This window comes from Drosophila miranda, chromosome XL (assembly GCF_003369915.1).
Source record: "Drosophila miranda strain MSH22 chromosome XL, D.miranda_PacBio2.1, whole genome shotgun sequence".
NCBI lineage: Eukaryota > Metazoa > Arthropoda > Insecta > Diptera > Drosophilidae > Drosophila > Drosophila miranda.
In genome coordinates, this window is record NC_046673.1 from 2690256 (window position 1) to 2696620 (window position 6365).

Below are 6365 nucleotides of genomic sequence, written 5' to 3' on the forward strand. Positions count from 1 at the left end.
CTTGTTGGTAGGGGTTTTCGGCAGTAAAGGGAAGAGGGAATGAAGGAGAGTGTTAAAAGAGGGAATGAGAGGGTATACAGCTATGAAACGTTCTCGCTTGCAGTGCTTATGTTTTCTTCCTATCCCCTTGCCCGGCTTGCGTTCTTCTCTCTTAAGATAAATTTTAATATTTTCGCTGATTGCGCCTACACTACATGTAAACGGTCGTTCACTAGTTGTAGCGCTGTTGCTGCTTTAGTTGGTCTGCGCTGCTAAGGCTATCGCTGTTGTTGGGGCCATAGTAGGGCTGAGCTGCTGATGCTAGCGCTGTGGTAGGGCTGAGTTGCTAAAGCTATCGCTGAGGCTGCTTAGACAAGCGCTGATGGGGCCAGCGCTGCCATGGCCTGCTTCCAGCTGCTGAAGATGGGCGGACGTAGATTGCGCGTTGGTAAAAAGTTGAGTTTTCCTTTTTAATAGCGTGCGAGCGCTTCTGACCTTTTTAAACCTTAAACCTTCGGACCCGATCCAAAAAAAAAGCTGCTGAAAAAAAGCAGATAAATAAATACCAAATTTAAAAAATTTATTTAAAAAAAAATAACTTTTAATAGAAAATATTTTATTAATCAATTTTAAAGACCCATTCAAAAAAAAAAAAAATTATGCTTGGTTTACAGGGTTAATGTCGTGTTGAGTAATTAGTATACCATGACCAAAAGGGGTCACCGTGACGGCCGCGGGCATCACTTACAGCATTTAAGAGAATTTCAGCAATAGCATAAAGAGTGATCCCAGCGCCAGTACAAGGGGAAGCATCCAAGAGAGAGAGAGAGCGCCGAAAACGAACATAGCAAGAGGGAAATACCGGGATGCGTCGCCGCTACACTAAAGCAGCAACGACCAGAAGCCGCCGAAAGAGAGCCAAAGATGACGGAAATATGAGTAAGATCTCTCCCACACCCACGCAACCAAGGCAAGCAACGACAAGAGAGCGAGCCGATCGCCCGGCAGAGCCCGAACTGAGGCTAGGATCCCGAGAAATGGTTGAAGCGTGCCAGCTCGAGCCGGGCTCATTAATTGAAAACTGAGCGCTCACCGGGCAAGACGTGTGCACGGAAAACGGCCACAGTTAGTGAAATAACAGAATAAAACTTGATAGACAGAAACGCACCTATTTGTTTGCACAACTTTCTCGGGATATTTTAACAGAAACGCGGCGATTTGATTGCACATTATCTACGGGATATATTTACAGACCTTTCCCAAAACTAATTCGCGTCCCTCTTCTGAAGTACCTTCCTAATTGGGGGAAACTAGCAGAGTGGCACTGTCCTCGGACCAGCATTGTATCCACGAGCTGGATTCATTCCATTTATTGCTGGCAGACAAGCTCGAGAAGTGGGGACTCACTTTCAATGGTCACACGGACCCTCCGTAGTATTGACGGACAAGGCAGAAATATGGTTGAGGACTGCTCACATGCGGGGCCAGAACTGGACAGATTTCCGAACAGATTTTCTGGAGTTTTTCCTGCCGCCTCGGTACATCCAATGCTTGATGAAAGAGCTAACCTCTAACAAATTCCTGGTGTTTGATCGCCGCCCCATAAATCCGTGCTGAGTTGGAGATATAAGTGACTTGCAGAGATTTCGCAAGTGCGGAGTTATATATAATTGCGCTCTATAATTATTTGCGTCAGACTTTTTATGGAGAGGAATTATAAACGATTCCTTCCAGATCGGGGGGAAGCAAGAGGAATCAATGGACAGGGTGAATAGTTTAAGCAAAGGTCCACACAGTGCCTCGGCGCAGTACCTGAGTACACAACCTGCAACCCCGTCTGGACCCGGTGAAAACACCGGCTTAACTAGTCGAAGATCATGAAGTAGGGAACATTCATTTAACAAGGGACTGAAAATGCCGTTCGACCTCGGTAAACCGTATGGGTACGGATGACCAGAGTAGCTTTCCTCAGAATAGGTGGTTTGGAAGAATTGGGCAAAAAGATCGGCAATTGCCTGATCATTATTTGCCGACGTATTACAAAATGATAGCGAGGATGGGTGTGCGGACGTTCTACGCTTACTGTTTACGAAGCTGTAAAACTGTTTAGGGTCCTGAGAAAAACGTATCCTGCATTGAGATAGGTAGTTCTTATAGCATTGAGCATTAAGAACTGAAAAGTTTGACCGAGCTATTACATAGCGAGAGTGAGAAGTAGGAGAACCCACTTCTTGAAATTTTTTATAAAGTCTTGATTTTAAGTTTTTTAGACTGGATAACTCTTTGGTAAACCAAGGGGGTTTTCCAGATCTAGTCGGACAAGAAAGCGGGACACAAGAATCGAAAAATGTGCCAAGAGCATTGTAAAAAATGTTTGTGCCTTTTATGATATCAGTGCACAAGTACAAAGCGGACCAATCAAAATCCCTAATGAGGTTATTAAGCTTCGCAAACTCGGCTTTACGAAAGCAGCGGACACGTTCGGGCAGCCTACTCGACCGATCCAATACAGTTGGTCCTATATCTAGCGACACCTCGAAAGTAGGGTGGTAGGCGTCTTCAGGTATAGTGAGCGGAGGGGCTCGGGTTAACAACACTATGGTCGGATCCGATACAAAGCACAGATCAAGCAATCGACACAAGGAATTTTCCACATGGTTGACTTGAGACAGGGATAGGTCAAGCAAGCCGTCAACAAAGTCATGTCGTGACATGGGCACTAGGATACTAGACTCGTTTACCGAAGACCAAACAGTTCCTGGCAAGTTGAAGTCACCAAGAACTATCATACGATCTTTATCAGATAGCGAGGAAGAAACAGCGGTTAAAGCGGGCAAGTGCTGCTCATAAATTGAAATATCCGAAGAAGGTGGGATATACGAGCAAGTAATGAATATAGCGAAAGCGGAAGAATCAGTTTTACACACAGGAATTCCAGTTCCTGTTGAACTTGGACTGTGAAGTGTTCCGACGTGAAGTAAGAGTCCACTGCAATTAGAACCCCCCTGCACGTCGAGACGAACGGTCCTTTCTAAAAGTTGTGTACCGACCTGCCAAAACCTCGGAACTAAGAATGTCCGGCTTTAACCAGGTTTCAGTAAACACAATTACGTGGGAAGCAAATGCAACACTATCCCGGAAAAGAATGCTGAGCTTACTACGCAAGCCTCTTACATTCTGATAGGTTACTAAAAGAGAAGTTAGTTTTTTGGAAAGGTGGAAGCAAGACGGGAAGTTGAGGAAGAGGAAGTTGAGGTTGAGGGTGGCACACTGGAAAGATTTGGAAGGGATATGGGGGGCCTATTCTTCTTCTTAGCCTTAAACTCCTTCACCACCAAATGCTCCGGCCAAAATTTGGCGGAGCAAATGGTGTCAAATTGAGTTGGGGAGATGCTTATCTTAAACGAGGCTATCTCCCTGGCATAAGAGAAGTTAAATTTCTCCACCTTTAAACCCACGGCTTTTATTTTGCTTTGAATAAAAGCAATTACATCATTAGATGTGAGGTCAGGGGCCAGCCGTGAAACAAAAACTTGTCGTTTTGGTGGGACTCCCACCAGTGGTTTAGTCACCACAGGCCTAGTACCTGTGGTGGCAATATCCGGAGGTCCGGAACGTCTATTTACTGGTGGGATCGGGATAGACGGGACAACTAGCGAACTTGCGGACACCACGGACACGGACGCTGCAGACGTACTTGGCTGCACATTCTCCGAGGCGATGAATTCGGCTACCGAATCTGCATCGCCAGCAGCTGTCGTTGCCCTTGGAGTGGCAAACGAGATCAACTGCTGCACACTTGGAGTGGTCGGAGTCAGTTTTTCGGCGGCGCACGGCTGAGTGACGGTTGGCAATTGCAGATCCCGCGGAGTGACCTTTTTGCGCCTCGGAGACTCATTCAGCAGTTTTAAACCGCTAAACTGAGCCTCCATGGCTAGGAGCCGATCGTATTGGTTTTTAAAACCAACGGTCAGCTCCTTAAAGCCACTCCGCGTCTGCCTTATGAAAGATACCATGTCCTTCTCCACCGCACGGCATGCCTCGCAACTGTAATGCAAGCCACGTTTCGTTTGGCTATAGCATCACTCACGAGGCCAGAAAATCCAGCGCATTTTGCGTGCACTACGCTGTCGCAGAGCCAGCAGGGGACATTCGGCTGATCTTGGGTGATCTGCTTCTTACAGCTTTTTTTGGCACAGACCACAGCGTATTCCATTTTATTATTTATTTATATACTTTTATTTGCAAAACAAATTGGTATCAGACCAATGTGCCAGACAACGCTCAAAGCGGAATTGGTAAAAAAAGAGAGCAGAGTGGAGAGCGGTTATAGCGAGAGCTACTAAACAGAGAGCGCTATTGCTCAGAAAGTTTAAAGAGCGAGAGAGAAAGAACAGCTATTGAAGTTGAGGTGATAGCGAGAGAGTGATAAAACAACAAAAGCTACCAGACGAGAGCGGACTGCAATGCAATGTAATGCGTACTCACTCACTGCAACAACACAAACACAAGCACAAGCACAAGCCGACGCCGAAATTAGGAATTGGATAGTTTTGTATTGTGGAGATTTTGTCTGGATCTGTTTTAATGATATTTTGGGAAAGAATGTATCCCAGAAATTTGGTTTCCAATTGAAAGAATTTAGACTTTTCTAGGCAAATTTTCATGTTAGCGTTTTGCAATATCTGTATTATATGAATTAGATCTTTATAATGTTGTTCTATAGTTTTTGAAAATATTATTATATCGTCCATATAGACGTGACAAGTTTTCCCAACTTGTTCTCTAAGTATATCGTCCATTGCCCTTTGGAAAATTCTGGGAGCGTTCGTCAATCCCATAGGCATTCTTAGAAATTCATATTTGCCGTTATTTATGGAAAAAGATGTTTTTTTAATATCTGATTCCCTCATTAAAATCTGATAGAAACCTGACTCTAAATCAATGGCCGAGAAATACTTTGCCTTACCTAAATTGCCAAGGATTACTGAAGGATCTTGCATAGGGTATCTATCCGGTATGGTGTTTTCATTAAGTTTCTTAAAGTCTATTACTAATCTATGTTTAGGAGTTCCGTCCTCATTTACTCCCTTCTTTGGTTCTACTATTACCGGTGAATTATATGGGCTTTTACTAGGTCTGATTATACCTTCATCTAACATTTTACTTATTTCGTTATTAACGAAATCGTTAACCGAATAAGCGTATGGATACTGCTTGCCATATACCGGTCTATCATGTTCAGTGTTAATCTCTCCTTTTATATCCGTTCTGAACGGTAACTGTAAATTTATATTGGCATGGTCTTCTTCGATGATAGATACCATTTTCTCTCTGAGATTTTCTAAATTGTCCTCTTTGTAGGTTATTGTGTTATACAATTTCATTTTTTTCAATTCAGAATTTGCATAATTTTGAATGTCGGATATTTCTACGACGGCGCGTTCAGGATTTTTGCATCCCAAACTTTTAAATTGTTCATTGTCGGATAATTCAACGACGGCGTGTTCAGGATTCTTTAATCCCAAACTATTCGAACTTTTAGTGTCGGATAATTCTACGACGGCGTGCTCAGGATATTTTAATCCCAAACTATTAAAACTTTGGATGTCGGATAATTCAACGACGGCGGGTTCAGGATATTTGAATCCCAAACTATTGACGGATAATTCTTCGTCGGCGTGCTCAGGATTTTTTGATCCCAAGCTATATAAACTTTCTTCTACCTTTACTGAATCACTTTTCATTTCTTTTTCTTCTTCAAAATATTTTTTTATTATATATTCCTTCAACGGAAGGATGGTTTTTCCTTCTATAAAGGTTAATTTGTTTAAAGAAAGGACCTCGTCATATATTAGTTTCTCCTCATTGTCTTTATAACTTAAAGTCTCCTTTTCTGTATCAATAACAGCTCCGATTTTCTTTAATAGGTTAAATCCTATTAGTAAATCTGCCTCCATTCCATCTATTTCATAAAACACTTGTTTTGTGTTGAAAATAGTTATATTATGGAAATATTTAATTATTGAAAACCCATTCACTGTAGCAACTTTCTTATAAATTGATAATTCTTTTTTATTTTCGTAAATTCCCTTTTTTATATAACAGGAAGTTGCTCCCGTATCTATCAAAACTTTTAATTCTCTGTTTATTTTTTTATCCACTCTTTTTAAGTAGGGCAGACCTACTTCGGGGGCTGATCTAAAAAATGGTCCTCCTCAATGTTATTTATCCGCATTGCTTTATTAGCCGGTTGTTCCGACATTTCGTTTGGCTTTCGTTTCTGCGCCTGATTTTCGTTAGACTGATTATTCGGTACTACGTTTGCCCTAAAATGCTTAGCTTGGTTATAATTGTTATTATTTCTCCTATAATAACCGTTAGTA

The 6365-nt window shown here is 42.3% G+C and overlaps 1 long non-coding RNA gene across 1 annotated transcript; it reads left to right on the forward strand.

Annotated features, from left to right (window-relative positions):
* Positions 1–227: 227 nt before the first annotated feature.
* LOC117193833 lies at positions 228–1670 on the forward strand. Its single transcript, XR_004474712.1, has 2 exons — positions 228–434; positions 654–1670. It is a non-coding gene; the product is annotated as an uncharacterized LOC117193833 (long non-coding RNA).
* The last annotated feature ends 4695 nt before the right edge of the window (positions 1671–6365 follow it).